Raw genomic sequence first — 13,559 nt, 5'->3', positions numbered from 1 at the left:
ATTTCCTCCTTCCCTCCCCGCCTTTTGCAGTTTTCTCCTTTAAATATTCTTTGCTCCCGAGCCTCAGGGTCCATGCTTCCCTTGTGAGCCTCTGCCTCAGCTGCTGACTGAAATCCAGAAATAAAGCCTTTTGCGGTTTGCAGCAAGTTCGGTGATTCTGGATGGTCGAATCTCCTGTAGCTTAAGTAGGGGTCCTTACACTTTGAACTTCTTTTGTTTTCTAATTGCTTTGGATAGGACTTCCAGTACTATATTGAAGGTTCAGAGAGAATGCACAGTCTTGTATAGTCCTTGATTTTAGTAGGATATCTTCAATTTTCTATGCATTTAGTTCAATGTTGGCTACTGGTTTTTACACACTGCTCTTAATATTTTTATGTATTTTTCTTGCATTCATGATCATTTCAAGACTTTTATCTTGAAGGGATGCTGAATTTTGTCAAGTGCCTTATCAGCATCTAATGAGATTATCATGTGTTTTGTTTTCCTTTGAGTTTTTTATGTAGTAGATTATATTGGTGTAATTCCCTATATTAAACCATCCCTGCAACTCTGGGATGAAGCCTAGTTGATAATGTAAACAATTATTTTGAAGTGTTCCTGGATTCAGTTTGCAAGAATTTATTGAGTAATTTTTTTTGAATTCACAACCTTTATTGAAGAGCAAATAAACACGGTATCCTATGTACAGGCGGCACATGGTGCCAACTGCATTTGCAGATGTAGTAGTCCATTGGAGTTATGTCTTTGTCACGGCCTTAGACAAATTCTGAACTAGTGTACAGTTCAGCTGTGCCAGCATGCTGACCTCAGCATGTTTAGATGTTGCATACTTGTTCTCGATAGTCTGGTGCTTTGTAAGGCCACGGTTCACCATGACTATATTCTTAGCCAGGTGCTGCGTAACAAGAAGCAGTGATTCTTCAGTGTAGGATAGGTAGTGCTGCAGAGTTGGTGTCCATTCACCATTGTCAAGAATTTTCAGTGCTAAGCAAAAAGCCCCAGCTGCAATTTGAGAAGGAGCAAAATGCACCATGTCATAGTCTAGCATAGAGAGCTCCATGATGTATTTGGCCAAAGTATGCTGCTCGACATCAACCTCTCCAATTTTAGATGCTCTATGGAGGAAGTCCAGAGGCAGAGGCGACCCAGATTGAAGTTTAGAAATCTCAGAATCTTCATCTCCATCTGTCTGATCTGAATCTTAGTGTAAGTGTTGTTAGTCACAAAGGCAAAGTCACCAATTTCTGGAGGGTACATCTCCTCATATTTGCTTGCAATAAACATGGCAGTCACACCAACCAGCTGTAGCATCTTCTTGGGCACACAGCTGTTCTGCATGAACCGATCAATAATGGACACAGTCATGTACATGGTCTCCTGCAGCAGCTTAAATTTCATTTGAACCTGTGTTAGCCAGTCAATTAGGATGGCCCTCATGTTTCCAGTGACTTCACGACCCAATAGGTATTTTGGTCTAACTGACTGCTCTTCCTCCAGTTGTCTGAGATAAGCATAGATATCTTTCACATATTCACTGCAGAGGTTTGGATCGGCTCCGTCATCTGCATCGACATCGCTCGTTGCAAGAATTACATCAGAGAAAGCCTGACACAGATATTCTTCTGCGGGTGCACATCCAGATGTTTCCATTGGGCTTGGAGAGGGATTATCAACCAAAATAGGTTCAGGAGAAAGCTTCTCTTTTGTAACATGTTCAGGCTCAGGCTCAGGCTCAGCAACTTCCACCTCTGGCTCACACACAGGCGCCTTCTCCACAGGTTTTTGTAGAACGTTAACAGTACCTTTTCCAGCACCTAACGTTTTTGCTTCCTTTTTCAGAGGCACTCTTGCCTGTTCGCTGACTTTATTACCAATATCTCCAAGAGCAGTTCTCGATCTCAGCCCGGGTTTGGAGGCAGCAGAAACTGCCACAGACACACGCTTGGCGCCTGCCATACTGACCTTGGCCTTATTTTCTGTGTTAATTTTTGTGTTCCTCGTGACCCTGAGCGCCATGGCTCCTCCTGAAGCAGAGGTTCGCCGAACGGAGAAGACACCCCAACCTCTGGCTGTCCACAGCTAAACACTAACAGCCGTTCCTCTACAGCACCTATTGAGTATTTTTAATTGGATATTTTATTTATTTACATTTCAGATGTTATCACCTTTTCCCATCCCACCCGGATAAATCCCCATCCCATCCCTTCTCCTCCATTTTGCTTTTAAACCATTTTAATTTCATGCAAGTTTTAAGTTCAGTTCTAGGTTGAGGAACTAACAATACAATAGATGCAAATAGTCAAGGAACAAGCAAGACAATAAACACCAATAGTAAAAGAACAAGCAAGGCATTAAACAGAGTCCTGTGATCACTCCTATGATCTTTATTTCTAAGGGCTTATCAGGATGACCAAAATATTTGAGACTACTTTCCTGTCCTAGCCAAGATCATTTTCATGCCTGAAGCCTACTTCCTTGTTCTCGCCTAAGATTTAGATTCCTACCAGAAATTACTTCTTTGTTTTAGCCTAGGATTTAGGTTACTGCCTGAGATTACTTCTTCGTTCTAGCCTAATGTCAGATCTCCTGTCTGCAACCCATTTCCTTGTCCTTGGCCAATGTCAGATTCCTGTCAGACAACCCCAAAAGCTCTCCACATCTCCCCCTTATTGAGTATCTGTGCATAGAAATTCATAAGGGAATGGTCTGAAGTTCGCATTCTTTGTTGGGCCTTTGTGTTGTTTAGGTATAAGCATAATTGTGGCTTCATAGAATGAATTGGGTAGTGTTCCTTCTGTTTCTGTTTTTTGGAATAGTTTGAAGTATTGGTATTTGGTCTTCTCTGATGGTCTGATAGAATTCTGCACTAAACCCATTTTGTTCCTGTACTTTTTTTGGTTGGGAGACTTTTCATGAGTGCTTTTACTTCCTTAGGGGTTATGGGGTTATTTAGATGGTTTACCTGTTCTTAATTTAACTTTGGTACCTGTTATCTGTCTAGAAAGTTATACATTTCATCCAGATTTTCCAATTTGGTTGAGTATAGGCTTTTATAGTAAGATCCGATGACTTTTTGGATTTCCTCAATTTCTGTTGTTTTCTCTCCCTTTTCAGTTCTAATTTCGTTAAACTGAAAACTGTCTCTGTACTCTCTAGTTAGTCTGGCTAAGGATTTATCTATCTTGTTTGTTTTCTCAAAGAACCAGCTCCTGGTCTTGTTGATTCTTTATATAGTACTTTCTGTTTCTTGGTTGATTTCAGCCCTGAGTTTGATTATTTTCTGCCATCTACTCTTCTTGAGTGTATTTGTTTCTTTTTGTTCTAGAGTTTTCAGATGTGTTGCCAAGCTGCTTGTGTATGCTGTCTCCAGTTTCATTGTGGAGGCACTCAGAGCTATGAGTCTTCCTCATAGCACTGCTTTCATTGTGTCTGGTAAATTTGAGTATGTTTTGCCTTCATTTTCATTAAAGTCTAAAAAGTCTTTAATTTCTGTCTTTATTTCTATCTTGACGAAGTTATCATTGAGTAGGGCATTGTTCAGCTTCTATGTGTATGTGAGATTTCTGTTGTTTTTGTTGTTTTTGTTGTTATTGAGGACCAGCCTTATTCTGTGATGATCTGATAGGATGCATGGGATTATTTCAATCTTCTTGTTTCTGTTGAGGCCTGTTTTGTGACTGATCATATGGTCAATTTTTGAAAAGGTATCATGAGGTGCTGAGAAGAAGGTATATTCTTTTGTTTTTGGATGAAATATTCTATAGATATTTGTTAAATCCATTTGGTTCACAACTTATTCTGAGTTTCACTGTGTCTATGCTTAGTTTCTGTTTCCATGATGAGTCCACTGCTGAGAATAGGGTGTGGAAGTCTCTCACTATTATTGTGTGAGGTGCAGTGTATGCTTTGAGCTTTAGTGTGAATGTGGGTGCCCTTGTATTTGGAGTGGAGATATTCAGAATTGATAGTTTATCTTGGTAGATTTTTTTTCATGAGAATAAAGTGCCCTTCCCCATCTCTTTTGATGACTTTTGATTGAAAGTTAATTTTATTCTGCATTTGAATGGCTGCTCCAGCTTATTTCTTGATACCATTGCTTGGAAGTTTTCTTCCAGCCATTTACTTTTAGGTAGTGTCTATCTTTGTCACTGAAGTTCATTTCCTGTATGCAAGAAAAGGCTGGGTCCTGTTAATTTTCCAATTTGTTTGTCTATGTCTTTTTATTGGGGAATTAAGTTCATTGATGTTAAGAGATATTAAAGAAACATGATTGTTGTTTCCTGTGATTTTTTTGTTGGAGGTGGAATTATGTTTGTGTGGCTATCTTCGGTTAGCTTTCTTGAAATAACATTACCTTCTTACTCTTCCTAGGGTGTAGTTTCCCTCCTTGTTTTGGTGTTTTTCCATCTATTATCCTTTGTAGGGCTATATTTATGGAAAGATATTGTGTAAGTTTGGTTTTGTCGTTGAATATCTCAGTTTCTCCATCCATGGTAATTGAGAATTTTGCTGGGAATAGTAGCCTCAGCTGACATCTGGCTTTAGAGTCTTTGTTGTGAATTCTGGTGTATTTCTGATAGGTCTATCTTTATACATTACTAGACCTTTTTCCCTTACTATACTTAATATTCTTTCTTTGTTTTGTGCATTTGCTGCTTTAATTATTATGTGACAGGAGGAATTTCTTTTCTGGTCCAATGATTGTATTTGGACTTCTGTCAGATTCTTGTATGTTCATCGGCATCTTTTTCTTTAGGCTAAGCAAGTTTTCTTCTATAATTTGGTTGAAGATACATACTGGCCCTTTATGTGAGAATCTTCACTCTGTTCTACACCTTTTATCCTTAGGTTGATCTTCTCACTGTGTCCTGGATTTCCTGGATGTTTTGGGTTAGGAGCTTTTGGCATTTTGCATTTTCTCTTACTGTTGTGTCAATGTTTTCTATGGTGTCTTCTGCCCCTGAGATTCTTTCTTCTATCTCTTTTATTTTGTTGATGATGCTTGCAGCTATGAGTCCTGATCTCTTTCCTGGGTTTTCTACCTGCAGAGTTTTCTCCCTTTGTGATTTGTTTATTGTTTCTATTTCCATTTGTAGATTCTTGGTGGTTTTGTAGAATTCCTTCACCAGTTTGTTTGTCTTTTCCTGTAATTCTTTAAGATAATTTTGTGATTCCTCTTTAAATTTTTTTATTAAATTGTTTACCTGTGTTCTCTTGTATTTCTTTAAGGGAGTCATTTATGACCTTCTTAATGTCCTGTATCATCATCATGAGATTTGATTTTAAACTCAGATCTTGCTTTTACAGTGTATTGCAGTATCCAGGACTTGCTGTGGTGGGAGAACTTCCTTAGTTTCTGCTGCTTATGTTCTAGCACTTGCCTCTTACCATCTGGTTATCTCTGATGTTAGTGGGTCTTGCTCTCTCTGACTGGAGCTTTTCAGTCCTATGAGCCTCTGAGCCTATGATCTTAGGTATGTCAGCACTCCTGGGAGACCAGTTCTCTCCAGACTGTAGTTGGGTGTTGAGAGCTGTGGCACAGCCCTACCTTCAGGGTGCAGATGGAAACTAGAAGGATCCTTTCCCCAACTGCTCTACTATACCTGTGCCCTGTGAGCCCTTGGCAGGTCCCCCTTTGTCCGATTAATGGAGCAAAAGTGGTGGTCTCACCTGTGAACTTAGGAGTGACAGTACTCCTGGAAGACCAGCTCTCTCCAGGTGGGATTTGGGCATGGAGCAAAAGGTGATTTTTTTAAAAATATGAACAAAACCTAAAATAGAAGCTGAATTTTCAGACATAGGTGAGGTTGAGGTTCCTTGATTGGAACTCCTCTTTTCCTAATCTTCCATATATTTCAGCATCATATTATTCTCTCTCAATTGAGACACATTTGGGAAGACTTTGATCATGATTTTAAAAGTGAATTCTCTGTACCTCCCAGAGAATTAATCTCCTGAAAAGATATTTGCAAAGCCTATAAATGCAAGTAATTATGTATAACTATCTTTTTGTTGCAAAATCAGTACATCATTTTATTTATTTATTTATTTATTTATTTATTTATTCAGTTTACATTCAGATCATTGACCCTTGTCACTGTGCCTCTGGCACAGAGTCCCTCTCCTCTTCTGAGGTCAATTCTACCCCATTCCTACAGGTATCCCTCTACACAGGTACATCACATCTCTGTAGTGCTAGGAACATCCTCTGCCACTGAAACAAGACAAGGCAGCCCAGTTAGGGGATCCACAGGCAGGGAACAGTTTAGCAATAGTCACTGCTCTTTTTGTTGGGGGATCTTGCATGAAAAGCAAGCAGAATATCTGCTGCATAGGAGCAGGGGGCCTAAATCTCATGCATATGTGCTCTTTGATCACCGTTTCAATCTCTGTGAGGCCCCAAATGTCCAGATTAGTTTGCCATGTTGGTCTTCTTGTGGAGTTCCTATACCCTATGGGTTACTCATTCCTTCCACAAGTCATTTAATTTCTTTTCTGTGTTCTGTCCAAAGTTTGGCTGTTAGTCTCTGCATTTGTTTTAGTCTGCTATTGAATGGAGGCTCTCAGAGGGCTGTTATGCTGGATTTCATCCACATATGTGTTTTTAAGCCCAGGTTTCCTCACTCAGGATGATATTTTCTAGTTCCATTTATTTTCCTTTGAATATCATGATATTATTTTTAATAGATAAGTAGCTATATATTTTATAAAAGATTTACACTGCATACAAGAATAACATTTCCTGTTGCCATTCTTTGTCTGATGGATATGTGGATTGTTTCAAGTTTCTGGCTATTACAAATAAAGTTTTTACATGGTAGAGCATCTTTTGGGTATATACCCAGGAGTGGTATAACTGGATCTTCAGGAAGGAGTATTCCAAATTTTCTGGGAAATAGCCATATTAATATCCATAGGTGTCATTAAAATTTGCAATAAATGTAAACCTATTCAAATGAAAAATGTCTGTAAAGAAAAGGACATTGTCAAAAGGACAAAACAGTAGTATACAGATTTGGAAAGGAACTTTACCAACTTGACAAGCAAAAGAGTTGATATCCAAAAAATTTAATAAACTCAAGAAATTAGACACCAAAAATCTAATAACCCAACTGCATTATAGGTTACAAAGCTAAACAAAATTCTCGACAGAGGAATCTCGAATGACTGAGAACTTTAATGTTCAGTGTCCTTAGCATGAGAAAAATCCAAATGAAAACACCCCTGAGATTTCATCTTATACTCACCAGAATGGCTAATTACGAATACTTAAGTGACAGCTCATGCTCTCGAGGGTATGAAACAAAGACAGTACATGTCTCATATATGAATTTCTTAAAACCTCTAAATAAAGAATCAGTGTTAATATAATAAAAGTCTACATTTAAAATTTTTATAAAAATGCATAAGAATTTTACTGGTTCTACTTAAATAGAAGTGCAATTGTTGATTTTAAAGTATGGAACTAGGCTTATTACATAGAAGATAAATAAAGTTGTAAAATCCTCTAGCTCCTAAAAGCAGGTACATAAGTAGAGTGAAGTCTACATAAAGACAACAATCCATAAAGGTTAGAAGAATTGTAAAACTAAGCTTTGGTAACAGGTCTCAGACCCCATGCTTACAGAGCATAGCTTTGATGGGCAAATAAGATCTGTTTTAAAAATGAACACCAGTGTACTCTCTATCTTAAGCTTCAACATTGCATACAACCACTGTTTATCTCCCAAAAAAGTCAATAACTCTTCAGTAGACACCAGTTATCTTTTTAAGATCAAGCAGTGTTTGCATCATCTATAATGGTATGTGTTTAGCTGCATGAAAATCCTAACAGAGAATGTCACTTAGATTATTCAAATACAATAACTTCTATAGTTCATGACTGAGGGACTCAGTCATGTCTGGGCTGATGAGGCATAAGATTTACAGAACAGCCTCATAGGCCTCTTCTTCTAAAACCTTTCAAAGTTCTTCAAAGCCTGACTGAATCTTAGACATTATGTAAACAATAGGAGGAACCAGGAAGCACATCTCAGAAAACCCAGCCTCATGCATGTGCATCTCTGAATGGTTTATGCTATGACTTGAATCACTGTGGGGCATGCTGTAATATTGCTGGCAGAAATATGTTGCACCATCTTCAGGCTGCAGGTTGTTGATGCTGAGTGTAAAATATGTGTCAGATCCACTGCCACTGAACCCTGATGGGATGCCTAACTACAAACTGTTTGAATCATATATCAGGAGTTTGGGAGCTTCTCCAAGTTTTTGCTGGTACGAAGATAACTTAAAGCTAATACTCTCATGCTGCAGCTGTTGGTGACTCTATCTCACAGAGATGTAGACAGGATGAATGGAGACTGAGTCATCTGGATGTCACATCTCATCCCTGATATTGGAAATAGACATCAAATATACTGTTAATCATATTAAAAATATAACTTTCCAAAGTAACAGGCACACTTCTGAATGTGTTTTTTATGCTGTTCATTTTACCTGGGAGCCATAGCAGCAGTAGGCCTAAGAGGTGAACAGAGCCATCATGATTGTACTGTGTCCTATCTGGGACCAAATACCACAATGCGCACACTGTCTAATAAGAAGGCATAGCTCTGTGGGCTGTGTTCCTCAAACATGCAAATTACCTGGGGTGTGGCACAACTGCCTGGCTGATTTAACTGCATAATCTAACAAGGACCTGATGTCTCTGCAATTCTCAGGGCTAAGGCTGGAATGCATAGATTTTCTAACAGGCAATGTGTTTGTTTCCTTTGAAAAATATAAGAACAGTGTCAGGCCAGTCTCCTGGAAATAATGTATTGTATTAACTATCATTTTCTGTCATACTTTCCTCAAGAGAACTCCAACTAATACAGGAACTGTTCACTATGACAGAGACCTAGACCTGAAAAGACCTGAAAAACAGTACATAAGGCCCCTTTTGTAGGTGCCTGGAAATACTGTTGGAAACATAGTGTCTTTCTTTTTGTTCCTTTTCTCTGACACTCTTAATATTAAGTAGGAGACATACAGCAATAGCAACAACACAATACATAATGAACAATACAACACAAAAATCTGTCTCATAAATAGCAGAACTTTCCTTCAATAGATTATCATCTATATAAATCTGAGTGATAGACTGCATTCAAGACTGTTCTGAAGTTATACAATCCTGCTTTTTATCTTGTGGCTGATCATTGTCTGATGCTGTCAAAGTCATTTAGATCATTACTTTTATTCTCTTCCCTAGGTTTTGACCCTAAGCATTATCCACAACAGAGACCCTTTCTCTACCCTTAAATATTTTATGATTCTTAAAATACATTCTTTTTACTTCCTTTTGTTTTTATATCTTTATGAAAACAAAACTTTATTATATCCATATCAACATAGTTTACATATTAAACAGGATATAATAATGATTAGAGATAGTTTTAAACAAAAAATTGATAGAATTTATGGTTATTGAAATTATCGACACCATCACCCCCTTTCTGTTTTCTAAGTGAGTCGCTGAAACAAATGTGGTGTATTCAGTGATTGAAAATGTCTAATGCTTCAACAGAGTAATAGATATTGAATATTTAGGGAACAGATGTACAGTATTAGTTACTTCAATACTCACATTTTTGAATTCATGTACCAACATGTTGTATTCCAATTCTAAACATAGTATATAGGTATTTGTGAATCTTTCAATTGTGAAAAGATAAAGTAACAGCTTCCCTCATACCAACCCATATTGCCCTGTGTGTTTCTATAGACTTCATTTTGCTTGAGACTCCATGACCATAGTTCTATATAGAGGGAAGAGTTAGTGGCTTGAAGATCAAAGAGTTGATGAAAGCCCATATGTCCTATCCATTCTACACGGAGATGAGGAGAAACAGATACCTGGAAATAGAAAATGGGATCAGTTTAGTGATCAAGAGAATACATTCACATGGAAGCTAGACTAATCTACAGAGTGTGCTTTCTTCACTGTAAGCCACAGAAAAGCACATCCTTATTTCTGCATAAGCAGGGAAGCTGGACCACACTAGTACCTCCATAGAGAATGTGGCAACAGGCAACCAAAACACTGATCTGCACATCTGGAAGCTCTGCTTGAAGTCCTCATAGAACTTGTAGAATTTATCCTTTCTCTGACATGATTGTTAAGATCCTTGAGCTTTTTCCCCTGCTGATCCTAGATACTAAGCCACTATTACTGGTTTAAAAGTAAAAAAACTGGCTAGAAAGAATCTGAAATACTTTTATTATGATCAGATATGTGATAAATACCCATTTTTTTGTTCTTTACATATATAAAATTAAACATATCTTTATGAAATGTGAAGAATAAACTATATAAAATTGTTGAATAGCAAAACTTTTGGTCCAAAGAGATGGTTCAGTGAATAATGGCTCTCCTTGCTTTGTAGAGAGTCTGCTTTTCTTTTCCACTGCCTAATGTGCTTAACAACCATTTATAATTCTCAATCCTGAGAATATGATGCCCTTTTCTGCGTACCAATATACCAGGCATGCACTTGGTGCATTAGGATGCGTGTATCCAGAACACTCATATCCTTAAACTGAAAATAAAGTAAAGCAAACAATGGTAGATTACCAGAGAAAAGAGAGATAAGTCAGAATGCGGCATGGTAAGATCACTGCTGTTTTCAGATTATTACTGGTTAAAGAGCAGGTTGTTTTTTCACCATAATTACCTTTTACCATTAGTATGAAGGAGAGTAAATGTAGTAAACATGATTTGATGGAGGAAGAGGCAAGTAGTGCCATGGGTTAATCCTCCACACATTGCCTATGTGGGAAGAAGTAGAATGTAAGACAGTGTTTGCCAGGTGATGAATATAAAATGGGAAAGACTATATCTTTAAAGGAAAGTGCCACAGAGAAAATGCAGAAAGTTTGAGTAGGAGACGGTGACCAAAAGAGTAAGTTTAAACCCTTTGAACACAGAAATATTTCAGGATCTAATAGCAAAAAGCTGGAATGTAAGGTTCTGAATAATGGACCTGGCACCTTGCAAAGTAGTAGATATATAGGGTCGAGGTAAATCAACTCAAAGGGAAGAGGTAGCTAATCAGTTCTGGAGAATGCAAGAGCCACAACCTCAACTGCTTCACTGATACATATATTTGCCCAATACTGTACAACCATTCTTATAAAAAAAATCTCAGTGATGCAGACAGTCCTGTAAAAGGTAAAGCAGGATGCACAAAAGGATGCCTCCCCCTGGCCATGGTTCTTTTTACAGGACAGGCTATTCTATTTAATTGTAAAACTCACCCTTTTACAATTAGAAATTACTCATGACCATGAATTTCACACAACTAAGGGAGAACCATGGTTGATCAGAAGGAGTTGCTGAGGCAAAGACATTCTCACCCATCACATGAAATTGAGCTTTTTTCTCCAATGGAGGGTACCATGGAGTGGAAGGGGAGTGTGCTGTGTAATAATACTGACAGTGATAGTTTAACAATTATTAAACCTATTACCTTTGAGAATAAAGATCTATCCCATATTCTCTAACTTTGAAGTCATCAAGATCCCAAGATATCAGGGAGCATGCTCAGTTGGTAAAAGGCTTAGAAACTGATCCATGCATCTGCTGGTACCAAGATAGGAAGCTCTGGTTTGATGTCCATGAAAAATTTTAGCTGAGTTTATGGGCTGTCTTTTTGGATGAATTTGCTAGATAGCAAAATTGAATGAATAATTGAACCAAAATATCTTAAGATATTCAATGATAGCACATGTATTATGTTCAGTGCCTCAATTTAGAGCTTACTGAATAAAGTATTTATTATATTTGAGCATATAATAGTAGTTTAAGGGTATATTATATTGTATGAATTAAGTAGAAGGATAATATGGCTAAGTGGATAGGGACCTTGCAATTTTTTGTTCAATGCAAGCAGAATCTTCTCATTAAGGGTAGGATTTGATGAGATATGAAAAACAAAAATTATTTTGGAAGCCAAATACAGTTCTGTCTGCATTGGCTTCCAAGAATCATGTGTTTATGTCATATCAAACTGTTTGATGGTTTTAGGGAATCTTGATTTTTTTTTCTTTCAGTAGGCAAGGTGCCTTCTTAGGACATTCTTTAAGCTTTCAGGGAGTTAGTATCAGAGTTCTAACTGAAATTGGCTGGCTCATTAAAACTAGAAAAAAATGAGTTTTGGTTTTATAAAAGTCTCTCAGAATTGTACTCATTATGTATACAAACCTCTCAATTATAGGTTAGTACCACATATCTAGGATTGACATGTCTCAGTTAAAATATAAACATATGAAGCATGGAAGATGGCTCAGTGATTCAATACACTTGACACTGCCACATATCAAGTGACCCAAGATTTATCATGATCCATGGATCCCACTGAAAAGTCTGGATATATCAGTGCACATCTCGGTATCTCTAAGGTGAAATAGAAAGCAGATATGGAAAAATCACTAGAAATATTTCAGGGCAACTGAATTAGACCAAGAGTACCCAGTATTGTAGTAAGAGTTAAGTAGTACTTGCCTTAATACAAAATGGAAAGAAAATATCTGAACTCAAACATGTTGTGTGGTATGCACAGGCCCATATTCCTAAAGATCAATTCTTGTTCTCATCACGCTCTCTTTCTCCTCTCTCTCAAACACACACACACACACACACACACACAAGCACATGAACAAGCAAACATGTGTGCACACATACACACACATACAAGCATTTGTCTTACAATTGTACATTAATATTCATTATTCCCTATTCCCCCCCTCAGTGATATTGACTATTCTTTTTCAGACTGTTCTCTCTATTTTTTTTTAATTTAGTTTTTTTCCAGTCTATTATTTTTAATTAAGTTTGTCTATAAAACATGTCAGTGTCATTTTTACTTAAGCATGAGTACTTTACTAGCAGCAATACTGTAGAGGACTATGAATTTTCTTACCCTAAGCTATCACTAACCATCTTTAGATTCTTAGTGAGGGATAATTTCTTTTTGATTCCCTTCTCCCTAGTGTGAGTGGATGTCCTCTGTTGTACAAAATGGAGAAGGGCCACTGTAAGTTATGGTGCTTCACTCCTTTGCTATCTGAATCCTGAGGATAGACTTGTTGTAACCAGTTCTGGCAAACCCATACAGCGGTGGCTTTCTAGATTTGATAAAACTTGTTCTTTTAAAAATTTTATTTATGTGTACAGATGTGATTCATACATATATGTGTGTGCATGTGTGTCTGTGTACTACATGTGTTGCTGATGTACTGAAAGTTGAGAAAGGGCATCAGGTACAATAGTGTAGCATTAAAGAGTGTGTGAGCCTCCATATGAGTGCTCAAAATTGAATGAATGGCATTGACAAAAGAGGCCCATGCTCTCAATGTGTGTCTGTAACATGACTTTTGGATTTTGGTGAATGATATATAATCAAAATCCATTTGAAAGCATAAAGTCTAATGCAAAGCTCTTGTTGCTTTCATTCTTTCTATATAGACATTCAATGAGTTCTATAGACTTTGATTCTAGATAATTTTGGTGTGTA

General features: G+C 37.5%; 1 pseudogene; it reads right to left on the bottom strand.

Annotated features, from left to right (window-relative positions):
• Positions 1 to 739: 739 nt before the first annotated feature.
• Positions 740 to 2,019, bottom strand: LOC114633568 (annotated as a pseudogene).
• Positions 2,020 to 13,559: the final 11,540 nt, after the last annotated feature.

Source organism: Grammomys surdaster, unplaced genomic scaffold, assembly GCF_004785775.1.
Source record: "Grammomys surdaster isolate TR1022 unplaced genomic scaffold, NIH_TR_1.0 717, whole genome shotgun sequence".
In the NCBI taxonomy this organism is placed as follows: Eukaryota; Metazoa; Chordata; class Mammalia; order Rodentia; family Muridae; genus Grammomys; species Grammomys surdaster.
Note: the sequence above shows the minus strand (reverse complement) of the source record. Positions and strands in the feature narration are given on the sequence as shown.